At 32.2% G+C, this 17,495-nt stretch overlaps 1 protein-coding gene across 2 annotated transcripts in view; it reads left to right on the top strand.

Moving 5' to 3' along the window:
* LOC110026309 (microtubule-associated protein 70-2-like) overlaps positions 1 to 17,495 on the top strand; it is a 40,991-nt gene that overhangs the window by 9,669 nt on the left and 13,827 nt on the right. The window lies entirely within an intron of this gene.

The following is a 17,495-nucleotide window of genomic DNA, read 5'->3' as shown; positions in this document are numbered from 1 at the left end:
CAACTCACACATTGAAAGGAAAAGTACAACAAAGTAGATGAAAATAGGAAAAAAAACAACACACTCGACACACGACATGTGGTTAGGGTTGGATCAAGGGTGGTAGAGCGGTGATGGTTGGAAGGTCGTGGGCTGCAGGCGAGGTGGTCGACAAACAGAAAACAACAAAAATGACCGTTTCACGCGTTTTAGATATCAAGTACGCAACCAATATCGATATGACATCTGTCAGGGATGACGACAACAAGGGTGGCTGGGTATGGGTGTGGATTCCGACAGTGGGCAGCAAGTGGAAGAGTTTGCAAGCTGCGACAGTGAAAGTAGGAGACGGTGACAGTAAGGTGAAGAGTAGAACTCTAGGGAAGACAAATACAGGAAACTGTCCGGGCAGTTGTAGCAGGGATAAAGTGTCTGGGAGCGACGTGGGAGATGGAAGGGGATAGAGGATGATAATCACCATCTCAGAAGAGGAATAGAGCCGGATCACCATTCAATATGTTGGATATAGCCCTAGAAGGGAGAAGAGTGGATGTTGACTGTTGTCCTAAAAAAAAAAAAAATCCCTTCTAACCCCTAATTCAACACATATCTAAGGAATGGCTAGAAATGAATGAAAGAAAAAAAAAAAAAAGGAAACTCGCTAAAAATTTGAAAGGAGTCAAAAACGGGCCGCTCGGTTCAACGTTGTTCCGCTCGCGTGAACTGTTGTCTGGGTACCGTAGCATAGTTGTTGTAAGGGGGAGGAGGTCTCGATAGCTCCCGCGTGAATCAGTAACCAACTTTAGCCTCCAATTTGGACAAGGAGATTATCCCTGTCGGAAATTTTCAGTCTCTTGTTGAAACAGTGGCATAGAATTGAACGTTTAATTTTGAATTTATTTTAAATTACACGTCTCAATTTTGGTTGTTATAATCATAAAATCCCTCCTGTTTCTATTGAAACATATTCTTAGAAGAATGGTTAATGGCCTTATAATCTCGAAGTCCTGATAGCTTAGTTATAAGTAGCGTTGATTTTAAGCTACCATTATAGTTGGAAGGATTAGGTTTCTGAGAATTTGCAAAAGGTTGCATGCACCTCCTTAAACCATTTAATTGCAAAAGGATCTAAATTTAATTCCGAGAAAAAAAAAATCCAAAAACTCAATCATAAGCAACAACAACCCTCAAGGAAAGGATGTACATCCTAATCAACAAGCTACGAAGCAATAATTCCACTCTTCTAGTCGGTTCTTCTAATTTCAAGTCAATAACTCAGGCAAGAAGCTTCCAGGATCTAATGTGAAAATCTAGCATTCAAATTTGTTCATTTTAACTCAGTCATGTTTCATTTATCGTACATATTGAAATTTGCATCAATTCTGTGTGACTTCGAAAAACTAGATTTTGATAAATTCTTCATTTGATAATCTTCAATCAGATGAAGGTATGATTGTCGTGCTTTCTATAGAGTAATCCATGAACCATTATATGCATTGTCTTTCATGTCATTGGACAAGGTACCTTTGATGTGCATCAGTTGATATGCATAATCTTATCGTTTAGTATAGTATTTGACACACACACACACACACTCTCTCTCTCTCTCTCTCTCTCTCTCTCTCTCTGTATATATATATATATATGTGTGTGTGTGTGTGTCTATGGTGGACTGGAGGGGTGTTGGATTTGAAGCTTGAAGGAGATAGAAAAAGTGAGTTCAATGTAAACCCATGATGTAAAGCCCATATAAATACATGTCAACTCATATGATGCCAGCATTTTTTTTTGGAACTTTTAACTTAAAAGCATTAAACATATTATATTTTATGTTTTTATCTAATCTAAATTTTTTAACTGGTAATTTTTTCTTGGGTTCCTGAGGATATCTTTTCATTATTTAGATCAATTATTACCTCATCACCTGATTTGAATTTCACATATTTTTATTTTAATTAAATATACTTCAGTAGGCTTAATTAGGAACCTGTCCTTGGTGAATATTTTTCAGCAAGTTGTGCACATGATGTGTATAAGATTGTGTCAATTTACTACGACTATACTCTATACTCAATATGAAGTCCAATGATATTCATGGGATTTCTAGGTTGAAATATCACAACAATTTTAAATGGACTCTTTCCTCTATATCTTTGAACTAATGAATTTTATGACAAACTTGATGGTAAGTGATGTCAAGTCCAACTCTAAAAAGAATATATAATTCTTTATTAGATAATGTATGCTAAAAAACTAATATGTCTTGAGGATTCTTATGTGACTTGCAACTATTTCTTAGAAGAAGTAATGATGACGAAAACTCAACTACGCAAACCACTCGAACAATAAGCTTATGTAGTTTATCATCATGCTTAAAATAAGTTTGAAATATAATTCTTTTTGAATCAGATTCAATTTTAGGTGTGGCAATAGTAGTATTCAACATTTAAAGAGTTCATTGAATTATGCTCATAAACACTTCTTCATCAAATCCATGAATGCGCCCACTCTCACTAATTTCATCATCATCTTCTTCTTCCACTTCACTTCTTAGATTTCTATTGATACATTCATCTACTTAGTGACTAGTTTGATGATATTTTAAATAGATTTTGCGAAAATCATAGTACAATTTGCAATAGTAATTGAATTTCCTTTATTATCCTTATTTATAGTACTATGAATTACTTTTCATATTGTAGGTGTAATATATTGAGCTGGATTATTTTGATGTGAGATGTGTAGAGGTAGAAGATTTAACATCATTTATAATATGATATAGAAGTGAAAAGGGAGAAAGAAAACTCAAATTCTTCTTGTTCTTTGTTGGTTGAAATCCAGCCCCTAATATAGAGGTTTGCAATGAGGAAAAATTGGGAAGAAGTAAACATTTTTTAATAGGGAAGAAAAGCATATATTAGAAGCTTTTTTAAATGTAGAACTTATAATGAATATAGTAATACCCACCTAAAAAAATCATGGATTACTGCCTTTCCATGAAGCAAGGAATGCATTCTCCTTCAGTAATTTATGGGTTCCCATTCCTTCTTGGAAAATTGCCAGGAATGAGGCCTTTTGCAGCCATAGTTCCCTGATTTTAAAGGGGCATGCATGAGCTGTCATGTTATAATATGGAAAGAGGGAAGGCTTGGGTGATTGGAACATTCATTACTCCTGTTATATTGGTTTGTAAGCACCCAAGATGTCGCTTGTCAATCAAGTTTTAAATATTGAACTTGCCAATTTTCTGTCAGGTTTTCGCCTGACAGATTAGTGGTAATACATGAATACATAAATGGTGACTTAACATTTTTGTAATGAAGTGTCTATTTTCTCCTTATATTTGGTCTAATCATGATAGATAAGATTGTGTGCTATGCTAATAACAACCTTATTGTTATAATATACTATTCTGTTAGTTCTAAGAGTTCTCTAAAATTTTTCTTGAAGTAGCTTAAGTCAGATTAATTCACCAATCCCACTAACCAATTATTTGAGTTCTGCTTTACCACTACTATTTGCCAAAATACTTTTGTTTTTACTTCTCCTGGTCACTAGATTACCACACACATGGGTGCAATACCTTGAATTAGATTTTTTGTCTGCTATTGACCCAATCCAATCAATATAAATTTTGACCTTTAAAAGTCTCTTCTCTTATAGCAATACCCCTTTAGGCTTCTTTTTAGGTGTTTGAGAATCTTAGTAACAACATTCATGGTTTTTTTTTGTAAGTGGCATGCATGAATTAACTTTTTAATATGGCATCAAAGATTATGTTAGTTAGACATGAGTCAAATATATGACTTTCTCGCCAATTTTGATGTCTTCCTTTATCAACTAGATAAGTGATATCAATATCACTTAAATTTATTTTAGGATCAGTTAGTGTTAATCGGTTTACTTTCTATAAACTTACTTTCTTTGAAAGGTGGTGAGGCTAGGTTTGTTCTTATAGATTTTTATTTCAGAAAAATATTTTAAATGCTCAAGGTTTTAAAGATATTTGTCTCCAAATAATGATATCTTATAACAATAATATTATCAGCTTATACAATTAGTATGATTGATTTATCATTTTTGTGTTTGGAAAATGAGTTATGATCATTGTGAGCTTGTTTAAACTTTTGTGAACTTTTTAAATCAAGCTCATGGTGAGCCCTTATATATATATATATATATATATATATCAATTTTTGGACTAAGATTTTCTCAAAGGCATTGATCACGCGGGAGGAGGATCCATGTTAATTTCCTTCTTTAAGTCACTATTCATGAATGCTTTTTTAAGCTCTAGTTGTTGAAGTTGCCATTAAATGTTGATTTTCATTATCACCCTAGGATTAGAGGTTTTAGAATAATCAACCGTGCTTTTTGTCCCTTGATGGATTCAATAGATCAATATTTCACAATCAAGATCCATTTACATCGCATATGACTGACAGTCTTAGGTGTTTGAATAACTTCCTTTGTTTCATGCTTTTCAAGGGCTTACTCCTTTTCAATTGTTTCTCTCCATTTGATTTATTAAGGACCAATTCTATATTGTCTTCAAAATTTCAATCTGCAAGTTTGGAGATAATTTATATGTATATATATTTTTTATGGAGAGGACATGATTATTTTTAACCACATTTTATTGAAGGATGCTAAGTTGGATTCTTGACAAGCTTCAGGAGGGATAATGATTTCCCTTCTTTGAAGATTCTTTCTTTGAGAGTAGACTTGCAGTAAGTGGAATATTAGGGGGAATTGGAATTTTAGTAATCTCAATATAGTTTGGTCTAGAAAAATTTGTATTATTTGTGTGTTGGAGATTTTCAGAAGAAATATCTCCCTTTGATGGAAATATTTCTGGAAGAAAGGTCTCTTTATGAAGTTATCATTTTTTTTTATTAGTGCAATTGTATTTATACTTGTTTTGATTTGTTCCCTAGTTGTGAAAGATAAGCTTAAGGTTTTGCGATCTAGCTTAACATTTAAGGTCCATGTTTGTGACAAATGCACTACACCCAATGAATTTAATTGAAAGATTAAAATGGTATGGGCATCATGAATGAAATTGAAAAGCACATCAATTGAAGTTTTAAATTAAAGGACGTTTGTAGGCAAGCAATTTATAGGTAGTAAGTAGTAAGGTTGGCTTCTCTTAAAAAATATTTAGGGTTATCAGCGAACATAATAGATCTCTCCACTTGTAAGAGTCGCTTATTTGTTTGCTTAACTATTCCTTTGGTTTTTTTGAGCTTGGGACAAGATATTTGATCGTAGTTTTGGTTTATTTAACTTCTCATAATATATACTTAAATATTTATTTCTTTTAGAGCAGAGGATTTGGATTTCATTATATTATTCAAGTTTTAATTATATTGTAGAAGTCATTGAGAGTTTATTCTACATCAGATTTATCTTTTAATAAATATATCAAACATAAGTTAGTGTAATAATCAATGGTAATCTTTAAATATCACTTGTAGTTAGGATTTTGAGTTTTGGATGGGCTTTATATGCTATATATTCAAGTGAAAAAGGTTTGGTGACTTTATATGGCTTATATTTTATGGTAACTATTTGGTGTTTGGCATATTGATAGTTTTTGCGAACAACAACAACAACAACAACAAGAACAAGAAGCTTTATCCCACTAAGTGGGGCCGGCTACATAAATCCTTTTTCTTCATTGTTTCCTATTGAGTGATATTTTCATTTAATTGTAATAAATTAAGATCATTTTTTATGCAACATGCCCCAATAGTTTACACTAAATTTTTTTTTATTATCAATTGTGAACTATCCACATAATTTTCATTAATTGGGATCCACACTCACCAAGACATATAGCCTTTTTTGTTGTTTTCTAATGTCGCCTTATTGATGGTATCACTGCTACATGTAGACTATTGTAATTACTATGTAGTTTTTATTTTATCTATCATCAATACATGGGCCATTATAATTATTATGTAATTATTATTCTCCAACTTTATATATTTTTTGTTAGAATCTCTCCTAGTATTTTATGACACAAATATTGGAATGAATGTTCAGTCAATTTTCTTCCGTGAATGCGAAATGAATATATTCGTTATAGGTTTGGTTAGCTCAAGTGACGGGCAAAATTAGAGAGAGTCGTCTTAGATGATTTGGTCACATTAAACGTTGACCGTCTCATGATTCAATTAGAAGAGTAGTTGTTTTAAATTTGACTTATGTTAAGAAAGGTAGACGTAGACCTAGAAAAACTTGGGCATATTGTATAAAAAATGATCTTAATTTATTAGAATTAAATGAAAATATGACACTAAATAGGGCGCAATGGAGCAAAAGGATTCATGTAGCCGACCCCACTTAGTGGGATAAAGCTTCTTGTTCTTGTTTGGTTTTGTTGCTGTTGTAATTGTCATACTATCAGAATTCTAAGTATTTCTGTTCATGTATTTTCATTGCAATGTTTATCATTACATTACTACAATCCTGTGCGGCTTTCATTATGGCAAATTAGTTTCATTTTTGCAGGGCAGTATTCATTGTTTCATTTCAAGCTTATTTTCTATTTATTTTTTTTCTATGACCAGAATCTCCTTTTCTCACTTCATCGACAAGAAAAACAATATTCACATGCTCTTGATTCTTGATTCTCCTAGAATTGAGGAATGCAATCTAAATGCAACAAGGAGGGTTGCAAAACATCAATTCAAAATACTAGTTGATTGACAAGAACTATTTAAAGTGAATGTGATTAATTAGTTCATATGCTCTTAAAAGGGGGAAAATTTGAGCATTTATGACGCATAGAAATACAAAAGGCTGGCTAGGAGTGCTTGAAAACACCTCTACATTAGGTAGCTGTATTGCAACATGTCAACATTCTTACGTGGACTTGTGGATATACTCACTAAAGGATTATGAATGGCAACCTTTTAAATATTTTTGTGCATGACATCCATTCATTTACCTTGGGGATGGTTTGAATTGCTTCCATAATTTTTGGTAGTCGGGATCCACACTCACGAAGACTTTCGCCTGCTTTCTCTCCTCTTGTTATTACATCATTAATCCATGAGATTCTTACTGCCTAGTTATTAACCCATGCATTGCTATAATTATTCCTTGATTTATATGTTTCATAATGGAAGCTCTCTAAAATTGTATAAATATTACGTTAAAATTGGAATGATATATCAGCAAATTTTCTCCAATTTTTGTATCTAAAAAAAGAACTAATTTTTAAGGCAGGGAATATCTGGATGGCCAAACCTATAATGCCTTGATCCCCATTTACGAGATCATTGTAGCAGCAAAGCATTATTACTCTTATTGGAATTTTTATAAAACTAATATAAATCTCTGACCTTACTAACAACGCCATTCTTCTTCCCTGATTTTTAATCTTGAAGTTTATAAAATTTTCATAAGAATGTGATCTTTCGGTTGTGATCATTATTTAACTTGCTTTTAGAAAAGAGGTTGCGAGAGAGATCTGGAAAATTTAAGATAAAATTCAGACAGTCTCGAGTTAATTTTAATGGTTCCTATCCTAACAAAATGGGATGGATATTTATCAATAATTTTGGCCTTGTGGTTTCTAATTGAGGGAGTGTAAGCAAAGAATAGATGATCAGAACTTGTCATGTAATTTGATGCCCTTGAGTCAGTATTTCATAATTCTTAGCCCCACTTAGTACAATTAAGAACAAGAGAAATTTTTTTTTGGTTAGAAGGGAAAAACTAACAGGTTTTTAGGCGTGAATTAATTGTGTGGAATATCTAATTGCTTTTTGTTAACGAAATGTAGCGAAGGGTTTTATTTCTTTTTAATTTTATTCAGACACTTTCAGTTTGCTAACTGTGGCCATTGTTATGATGATTTTCATGATTGTTTCGATTTGTTGGTTTGTCATTGAGTTTTCAGCAATTTTTGGTTGTTAGATTAGTCCTTTACAGAAATTACTCTAAAAATTACCTTTATTTATCTTGGATTTTGCTTGTTTTCTAATGGTAACAACCTATTGCTTAGTTATTAGCGTTTGTGGTATCTTTAGGAACTATGTCTGTTTACTATTTTTCCCATTAATTTCAGCAAATGCTTCTTCTATTTAGGAAGTGGATGAGTCCACTATTTTTTTTTTTTTTTTTGAGATCCACAAGAAAATTGTATGTTCTTGTCTACACCAGTTTGATGTTTTTACTTGCACGCTTCTTTGACCAATTATATTGGTCGAACATATCTTGTTCTTGCTCAACTTTTGCAATAATTGTGAGGTATTTTCTGGCCCTCATTTCCTTGCATGAGGTCTTGATCTTGATTTTGTAATACTTATAATTGAGTGGATTTTTAAGGAATAATTCCTTTTGTTAAGTTTTTCTAGCTTGCTCGTGTGATTTTGTAGACTAAATGTATTCAGTGTGTTTTCTCATGAAATTAATAATCCAATGCATTATAAAGGCACTATCCTTACCCATGATGGAAAGGAAGTGTTAGCCATTTAAGGTTGATGGATGATGTAATTTAGGCATCCATTTTTTTGCCTCTTCCCCAAATTATATTTTTAACAAAGTGATAGGCGATAGCTCGCCTTATACCAACAACATTAATTATTCTTATCTTTTTTGCTAGACTCAGTTAGGGTGTTACTTCCCAAATTATGCTATCCCAATGCTGAAGCAGATTGTTTAGAATTTGGTTAAGGTGTAACTTCATTAAAATTTACCTCTTCAGCGCTTACTTAGCGCACACTACCTTTCTGCCTTCCTCGCACGCGACCTCGATCCTCAACACTGCTCGACTCCCGCCCGCCCTAGTTTTCTCTTCCACTGCCTTATTCTTCTCTGCAGGCTTCCTCCTTCGCACGAATTCAGCCCGCGGTTTCCCTCTTTGTTCGACAGTGACTTTGGCTCCTTGCTCTGTCAACTCCATGGTTCAATCAAGCAGCGCAAGTGTTTGACACCGCAGACTCCTCTCACTTCGTTCTCAGGTAAGTGGGTATGTAACTTGCATTGGCAAAATTCTTCGATTTCTCGGTTTCCACCCGCTTCTTAGCTCTTCGTTGTTCGACTCACAGTTTCTTCTTCTCTTCAGTTTTTTTCTTCCGATTGTTCGTTTCCTCTTCCCCGGAGTGGCAGAACCGTTAAAAAAATCACTAATATGGCTTATCACATGCTTAGTTCTTTTTCAGGACTAATTGTAAGCTGTGTTTTAAAAATATTTTTGTGGCTTGTATGAGGATTACCTTGGGGCGAGGTGGGGTAAAATTGTCTCGTCCCATTTAATTTAAATTTATTTCAGTTTTTAAAATTTATTCATTATATATTAAAATAAAAATTGAATGAATTTTTTTTAATAGCTAAGACTTTTTAAAGTGATTTCTTTCTTAAAAGCTTGCAAAAAACATCTGTCCTCAAGTGGACTCATCTTCCTTTCTTTCGCATCCATCTAGCTTTCAATTCCACGGTAGAGGTTGCATTTTCCAGAAGCCACGCCTCACACCTGTGCATTTTATTACACTGTGGGTGCAAGGAGGTGTTTTTCTAACAACCAACCACCTCCCGTTCTTGTCTTGTCTCGTAGACTAGGTCGGATGCTTATGCTTTAAGGCATCTGTCTTTTCTCTTTTCGCCACTTCACAATATCTGTTTAGATTTTAATTCTGGAAGGTGTTGTAGTGATATTTGCTTTGTTTTGTTAGAACACATTCTTTTTGTGAACTAGTTTTTGTGTTTTTGGGCTACGTTGGGTTTCCTTTTTTAACTCAACCTTGCATTAAATTTTTATTACTTTATTATTTTAAGAACTTGTCTTATTATTTTAATATTATTTATTGGCATTTAAAGTAGAGATTTAAAATTTAAGTTGACATATTATTCCATAAAATTAAACCTTTTTTGGTACCTTCTTAAAGATAAATTTTAAAACTGAGAACTTAAATTCATCCAATTGCTATTGGAAGTAAGATCTAATTGCATCCAAATACTTAAACTGAAGGAACCATCAATCTAGCTGAAAAGAGTGGGGATGAGGGATGTGGTTGGAAAATTAAACTTGCACAAAATGTCAGACAATTGGATAAAATATGATCATTTAAATTAGTAGGAACATTTGACAAAATATGATCGGTTAAATTAGTAGGAATATTCATGGCTGGAAAAGCTAGGTACATGGCAGTCACTTGGCTGAACTTAAATTGTAGTCATTTGATACCAAGGGATAGGATGAACTAGCAATAGAAAATAGAGCTTGGATTGGTCATTTTGAAAAATAGAGGATGCCAATGGGTGGAACTCATTTTTGAAAATTTTAAGGAACTTTAAAATTAGTGTATGCTAGATGTAACGTTAACATTGAAGTTTTTTATTTATTGCCTTACCTAATTTATTTGCATTTCGATATGAGTATGACCAATCTTACTCAAAAATGATTTGCTCACTGTATGAGTGTCCCGGTAATTCGGGGTCTAATAAGTTGTTATATCATGCTACCTTCTCCCAAGATTATTAAGAGGCTATTATTGTGTTTCAAATCTATGTTATTGTAGACACTAACCTAATCATTGCTTTAGGTTTATTCTTAATCCAAACTTAGTGTGTTCTGATAATTTTACTATATTTTATTTTTTGTTGCTGTAGAATCCTTCTCTCCTCTTGAATCCTTCAGTGATATTTGGCTATGGAAGATGACAAACCTAAATAACACGAGGTATTTTGAAACAGCTTAAATTGAACCTGTGAGATAAATCTCAATATTTAAGATCAATAAACTAATTTTATATTTAAGAATAAAGATTCATACGAAATATATGAAAACTAAAGTTTATAATCATAAACAAATGATATAAAGCTTTTTTAAATTAATAGAACTTATAGTAGTCTTTCACCATGGACAATAAACTAGTAAAACCAAAAGATAACATCAATATTTGAAATAACTAATCCTAAACTCTACACAAGTCTAATAAAAAAACTAAATAAGGCAAACGTTGAATTATTGAAATATTATTCTTGGAGAATTTTTTCTTGTGGCAATGATTCACAAATCAATTTGATAGGATTTGCTAAGGGGAAAATTAACCATAAATGACTTTTATATGCAAAATCTATTAGCAGCTTGTATTTATTAAAATAAATGGGAAGATACAATGCATCTGGTATGAAAAATAAAAAAAGGTAGCCGTCAGAACATCTTATTTGAATAATATTATATGGTAGAAATGACCAAAAATATCAAATATTGTGGTGATTTACTATATGGATGCATTCATTATTCTTTATATACAACAACAAAGTCTTTATCCCACTATGTGTGGTCGGCTACATGAATCCTTTTTCTCCATATGGTCCTATTTAGTGTCGTATTTTCATTTAGTTCTAATAGGTTAAGTTCATTTTTTTTACAATAAGCGCGGGTCTTCCTAGGTCTACTTCTGTCTTTCAATGTATGTTGAATCTAAAACATCCACTCTTCTAATCAGATCTTTAGATGACCGACGTTTAATGTGACCAAACCATATAAGACGACTCTCTCTAATTTTGTCCGTCACTGGAGCTACACCAACCCTATCACGGATATATTCATTTTGCATTTTATCTCTAAGTGTAAAGCCACTCATCCACCTAATCATTCTCATCTCAGCAACACTTAACTTAGTACCAGGCTTCTCTTTTAAAGGCCAACAATCACTGCCATAGAGCATTGCAGGTCTTACCACTATCTTATAAAATTTTCCTTTCAGTTTAAGCTGTACTTTTCTATCACACAAAAGGCCCGAAGCATTCCTCCACTTCAATCAACTTGAATTCTGCTATTAACAACAGACACGAGATATCTAAATCGTTCACGTATTTTAAAAATTTGATCACCCAAAGTTACACTTATGTCACTGGAGCTACTAAAATTATATTCTATGTATTTAGTTTTAGTTCTACTCAAATGAAGGCCTTTAGTCTCCAATGTAGACCTGCATAATTTAAGTTTTTCATGGGCTTTTTCTCTCGTCTTATCCACGAGAAGGATATCATAAGCAAAAAACATACACCAAGGTACATCCTCCTGTAAATGTCCAGTAAGACCATCCATAACTAAAGTAAAAAGATATGGCCTTAAAGCCAATTCATGATGTAATCCAACAAAAATAGTAAAATAATTGGTCAATCCTCCTTCAGTTCGATCACAAGTAACAACTCTAGTATACATATCTTTAATGACGTAAACGTAAGTCATATCAACACCTTTCTTCTAAGAACTCTCCAAAGGATATCTCTTGGAACCATATTGTGAGCTTTGCTAAATCAATAAAAACCAAATGTAGATCCTCCTTGTTATCTCTGAACTCCTCCATCAAACCTCTCAATAAATGTATAACTTCCATAGTAGACCTGTCCAGCATAAATCCAATTTGATTATGAGAAATCTTTGTAATACGTCTTAACCTATGTTCAATTACCCTCTCCCATAATTTTAAAGTATGACGCATCAACTTAATTCCTTTATAATATGCGCACTCTTGTGCATCCCCTTTATTCTTAAAAATGGGGACTAAAACACACTTTCTCCACTCCTCAGGCATCTTTTTAGTTTTTAAAGTAATAACTCCCAAATCTCCTAAAAATTTCCACACTTCAATTGGGATATCATCAAGTCCCACAGAATTTCCACTCTTTATTTTCTTTAAAGCCTCCTCAACTTTTTTTCTTTACTAATGCTACGGTACAAACAAAACGTTTTATTATTATTGACGATATTAAGATCACTAAGGTCGATTATATTTTCTGAAACTTCTTTAAAATGTTTATGAAAATAATTCACCCACCTATCTTGAATATCTTTTTCTAAGAAAAATATTTTTTCATTTTCATCTTTAATACACTTTACTTCAATTAAATCTTTACTTTTCTTTTCTCTTTGTTAGAATAGATTGTTTGGCTAGTTTATACACTTATTTTTCACTTTTCTTAGTATCTAATTTATTATAAAGATTATTAAAAGCAAAATTTTTAGCGTCACAGATTGTTCTTTTAAACTCTCTGCGGGTCGTTGGGTCGTTTTTTAAACTCTCTGCGGGTCGTTTGATTTTTTTCCTAATTCTTTAAGCTTTTACATTTAAAATAATTTTTCTAACATATATTCTTATATTTTATCTTTTCTTGCACATTATTATTCAACCACAAACTATTTTTTTTAATAGAAACTTTTTCTTTTGATTCTCCAAATACGTCTTTTGCTACTTGTTTAATAATGTTTGTTACTTTATCTCACACAGCATTCGCTTCTTCATGAACATCTCAAATTTTGAAATCTTCAATTTTACTTATAAAAATATTTTTATTTGTGTTTTTTAAGTTCGCCCATCTAATTCTATGATGATAAGTCATAGTATTATTTATGTTACAACTTGTTATCTTAAATTCTAGAACTAATAATCAATGTTGGGTGCTCAAATTCTCATTTGGAATGACCTTACAATCTTTATAATCTCGACGATCTCTTCTTCTCATAATAAAATAATTAATTTGTGTTTTATTATATCAATTCTTATAAATATTAAGATGCTCATCTCTTTTCTTATATAAAATATTAGTAATAACAAAATCACACGTTAAAACAAAATCTAAAATGACTCTACTTTCTCCATTAATCACTCCAAAACCGTAACCACCATGAATATTTCTGAAGTCTTCTATCACTCTACCAACATGTCCATTTAAATCTCATCCAATAAAATTTTTTTCATCAAGAGGTATCATTTGTATTAAATCTTGTAAGTCATTTTAGAATATATCTTTAGACTCTATATCTAAACCTACTTGAGGAGCATAAACACTTATAATATTAAAAATCTTAGTATTAAAAATAATCTTAAGGGCTTAAATTCTATCTCCAAATCTATTAATTTTTACAACATTTTCTTTCAAACTCTTATCAATAATTACACCTACACCATTTCTAGTGCGACTTTTCCCAGAATACTAAAGTTTAAAACCTAAGTTATCTATTTCCTTATCATTTTCTCCAACCCATTTAGTTTATTGAATACATAAAATATTAATCTGTTTATGTATCATAATATCAATTAATTTTATTAATTTACCATTGGAAGTGCCTATCTTTCAAATTCCTATTATAATATTAGTTTCATTAGCTTCATGGACTAATTTCTTTACCCACATCTGTTTGTAATGTCAGAAATCTTACTTATTTGACACTACATTAGGGCGCTAGTATAGCGGCCCTTGCACACTTTTCACTGTATTCAGGTCATACAGTGCGTCGCTTCCAGATGACACTCTAGCACAAACATAATTTTCAATAGGATTCATGTTCTGATTTTATTTCGACAAGTTTTATGCTGGCTGTCGACTACCTAATGCAACCCTCTATTTTTCACTTTCGGGCTTGAGACCGACAATGACAGTGTTAAATAATTGTATGAAAAAATTCAATATATTTGTATGCCAACCATCCCTGTGCGATTGCATTGGTTATAGTCAAAGATGACTTATCAATCATTTAATATAATACCTTTAATCCGTTACTGAATATTTAAGATACTATGAGGAAGATTCCATCTACCTAGTGGATTCTAATGACCCTTAAGAAAGTCACCATTGTATAGTCCTATCATTCCAACTAATTAATTTTATCAACAAAAGGGTATTAATGATATCTACATCCATCTAACAACCATACACATTATATACATATATGTGTGTGTGCATGCTTAGCAAATATTTTAACAAATTATTCTCTTAGCTTTATAACACTCAATAGGATGCAATGGAGAAAAATGATTCATATTGCAGACCCCACTTAGTGGGATAGAGGCTTGTTGTTGTTTTTGTTTATTCTCTTAGCAGTATAATTATGACTTTTTTGGCATACATAAGGTATTAAAGGAGGTCACAAGCTTGACTGGTAATCTATTTTATACATTTGTAGATTTATATTAAGTATCAAGAATAATAATATTAACCAAGAATGATATATTTATCTTCTAAAAAAGATAAGTTATTAATTTTGAGATGAAATGGTTGAAACCATTGCTCAATTGAGTTCCAAAATAATAACACTTAAAAAAAATGATAAGAGGGTAGAGAAGGCTATAAATGGAATAATGCAACATCAAGTAGCTTGTGGCAAGATTGGCTTTGAGGTAGTCCAAGAAAATTTTGTAGACGGAAATGCATGTGATGAGGTGTGAGATTTGGCTTCAAATTGGATTTTGGACTAAGTCAAGTGTTGTACTTGTTTGGTTCGTTTAATTTTCTCCCCTTCCCCCCTTAAAGCGTATGGTTTTCAAATTCATAACTAGTTTCTAAAATGCTCATCTATTACATTATCACTGTCGCATAAGCTCTCACGTTTCTTAATGTTTTAACTCATTCTTTCATAGTACCAAGTTTTTAAACTTCTCGGCCCATTATATTTTCTTGTACCTATTCATAACTCAAATCTTTTTAAGTAGCAAGATCATGCTAAATGATATGATTCATCATGCACATAACGTCATATGAAAGAGATTTAAAAAATATTATGCACTCCTAAAAATATGATTCATCTTGCAGAGCAATGCATGCATTGGAAGTATTGCCGGTGCAGTTTGTCACTGGCTATGATATTGCACTTTTCTTTTTCCCTTTTTGTGCCAAGGGTGCAGGTCTCTTGGAGTGTTTGGACTCCCCTTGCTTCCTTTCTTCTGGTTGTTCCTCACAGACCTCCTTTTAATGAGCAAATTCAGGCTAATTCAAACTAGGGGTATGCTCTTTTGTTATGGCCTAGACGTTGACTCATGTTTCTACAATACCAAGGAGCATATTATCTAGCTTCTCCTCCAGGTCCAGGTCAATGCTAGCAAGTTTAAATTTCTTTGTATTCGTTAAAACCTACAATTGATAAATTGGTCTTCTAAAATGCAGAATTTTAAAATAAGAAATATTGAATGTAAGACGTTCTACTTACTGAAATCTTCTCTTGTCACCTCTCCTCAGGTGCATCAACTGTTTTTCTAATGGGGTTTCATCCTAAACTAGTGACCCATCTCTTGATCTCTTTGCACAACTTCCAATCCTTTTTAAGCTAATCCCATTTATTTTTTAGCAGGTTTTGTCATACAGTCTATCAATTCTTTCTTGAAAGAGTTTGGTTATATTTTTTCAACCTTGTTGAAATGTGTTGTGGGTTCATTGCCCTTTTCTACCTGTTTTAAATATAGATTACATAAAATTTTTCGTCTCTCTATGCGAAATAGCGGATGTTCCACATTCTTTTTGTTTACCCGTCTGATATATAAGTAAAAATAGAAGGTATCAACATAATTTGGCATGTAAAATAATAATGCATAAACCTAAACAAGAATATGTCAATTAAAAAGTAAAAGTAGAGCTCAGAGTCAGTCAATAGATGTCAAAGATACCTCTATCCATGATTAACAATTGTGTTATGTGGGCATAAAGGCCAGACAATATCCGTGTCAAAGTAGCCCGGACATTTTGTTTTCCACATTCACATTTGGTAATCAATTGAGCTCTTTGCTATGTTTTTTCCATCATCGCTCTACTAAACATTTCTCAAGAAAGATGAAATGTGCTCACAAATCGCATTTTGAAAGCCTCATCATAAACGAAAACCAGGTAAACAACGCGTTGACAAAATTTCCGAAGTAATAAGATCATATAAATCATCCAAGCAAACCAAGCAATGCTTATTTATTTGTTTTAGATTTTTTTTTTTTTTTTTTGGATATATGTGACTATTTAGTTTTTTCTGAAAAATTATGTTGCCCGAATTGCTTGCTCTTGCTCCTCATTTTGGAGTAATATTTTTTGGGGAGAATGTTGAACATTGTTTCTCTTTGTTGTAGTTTTCTTCTGTTGAGCTTTTTATCAATAGAGTTGCATATATAAAAAAGAGGAAGCACTGAAATGAATTATAAATAGAATGTTGCATTTCAGTGCTTTTACTGTTTGATCATGCAAACTTCAAATATACAACAAACCATATGCAGTTATATTCTTGAAAAACTTAACAGAAGAAAACATTTAAAAAAGAGGAAGCAGTGCTCAACATTCTCCACGAAGATATTACTCCATATCGAGAAGGAGATAAGATTAAGCAAATCAACAAGTATAATTTGTCAGAAAAACTTGAAGATAGTGTTCACATATCTATCCAAATAAAATAAAACAACAAAGAAATATGAAACAAACAGATGAACATTGCTCATATATGTTTAATCTGATTGCTACTACTGATTGATCAAAACTGGTCAGGATGCTGTTAACTTTTCTATCATGCAAACATCAAATGTGTAGCAAAGTATATGCAATTCTATTTATAAAAGTTTTAGGAGAAAAAAAAAACTACAAAAAAAAAGTGCTCAACATTATACCCCAAAATATTACTTTATAATGAGGCCAGTGTAAACAATTTGGCCAACATAATTTGTCAGGAAAACTTAAATCCAGTGCTTATATAACCATCTAAATAAAATAATTCAATAAAGAAATCTAAAACAAACATATGAACA

The sequence above is a fragment of the Phalaenopsis equestris genome, unplaced genomic scaffold (assembly GCF_001263595.1).
Source record: "Phalaenopsis equestris unplaced genomic scaffold, ASM126359v1 Scaffold000364, whole genome shotgun sequence".
In the NCBI taxonomy this organism is placed as follows: Eukaryota; Viridiplantae; Streptophyta; class Magnoliopsida; order Asparagales; family Orchidaceae; genus Phalaenopsis; species Phalaenopsis equestris.
Note: the sequence above shows the minus strand (reverse complement) of the source record. Positions and strands in the feature narration are given on the sequence as shown.